This window comes from Cicer arietinum, chromosome 3, assembly GCF_000331145.2.
Source record: "Cicer arietinum cultivar CDC Frontier isolate Library 1 chromosome 3, Cicar.CDCFrontier_v2.0, whole genome shotgun sequence".
Taxonomy (NCBI): domain Eukaryota; kingdom Viridiplantae; phylum Streptophyta; class Magnoliopsida; order Fabales; family Fabaceae; genus Cicer; species Cicer arietinum.
Genome location: NC_021162.2, coordinates 13,844,307 through 13,845,899, shown reverse-complemented (window position 1 = coordinate 13,845,899; position 1,593 = coordinate 13,844,307).

Genomic DNA, 1,593 nt, shown 5'->3' with positions numbered 1-1,593 from the left:
CATCGAAAATAAAATGTCAAGCTGACAATATTGGTGTAGGTACAGTCTTCCAAATTAAAATGAACTCATCCCAGAAGAAAGACTTCTAGTCCCTATGCAACCACCTAATCTGATCATGCTACAAAACTACACCACCCTGGTGATCTCCACGCGCCCCGCAAGATCCTCCTCACACTGCTTTGGTCAAGTATGACAATCTACTTTCCCATCTCCAGGGTTTTAACCAGTAGGATGATCCTGGTTCTTATCTGAGGGCAAAGCCCAGATTTCCACAATAATTGTAAAGGTCACCAACCGAAATTAACAAACATCACATAACAAAATTCTTATATTTTCAAATGCTCAAAAGAACCTTTCGTCTTAGCATACTCCTCGAAAGGGTTTTCATATGTCCAAAAATGCATAAACCATGTTGAAAAATGAAGTTTTAACAAACTGCATTGTCGTAGACGAATACAATTGAGAAAAGGCAGATTTTCAATTCTAAAATGGCTATGAATCAATCAACACTTCAAACATTAATGTTATAAACTATTAACACATAATTAACACCAAATTAATCTCCACAAATTCACACCTCAATCACACATCGAATATTCATTAAATCAACTATAAACACATAAATACATCAAAACTTAATCAACCTAACTTCACACCTCAAAGTAATTACGACAAATCACAACAACAACCGAATATGTATATACAATTATCAAAGTATAACAAACATGAGTCGTGTGCCAAGCACCCTAATGCAATGCATATATGCCAAAATGCATCATTTCGGAATTCCAAACCAAAACCCTCCTCGAAGGGTGTAAATCATAATTGTACAGCCTCAAACAGGCCAGCACTAATTACCGAGGTGCAATCTCTCACGGATCAACGCGATTTACTAGCGTGCAGTCTCTCATAGACCAACACGACATATAAGAGTGCAGTCGCTCACAAACCAGCACAATTTTCTAGAGTGCAATCGCTCACAGATCAGCACATTGTAGAGTGCAATCTCTCACAGATCAGCACGACGCGACAATCCCCTCAAGAATAAGATGAACCAACAATTCACATGGCATCATCCCGTGGCCCATCACGGTCACCACTTTCGAAAAAAGATTCACCGTAATTAAATAAAATTATTCATCGACGAATAATTTTAATCAGGTCTCTAAAAATATATTTTTGGCATTTAACTCACAAAATGCCATAAAATTGGCTAAAAATCCTCAGAAATTCAGCACAAAATTCTCCAAAATACATAAATTAGAATTTAAAATGATGGGTCTTACAATATTGGTTTTGTAATTGTAATTAATAACAAATATAATAATAACATATAACAAAATTGATTTGTCAAATAATATGTCAAAATTAATTTATTTGACAACTCTATTTTATTATATGTTATTATTATCTTCGTTTTGTAGTTATACTTAATAATAAAGATAATAATAAAATATAACAAAATTGAGTTGTCAAATAAATATGAAATAATTAATTTATTTGACAACTCTATTTTATTATATGTTATTATTATCTTCGTTTTGTAGTTATACTTAATAATAAAGATAATAATAAAATATAACAAAATTGAGT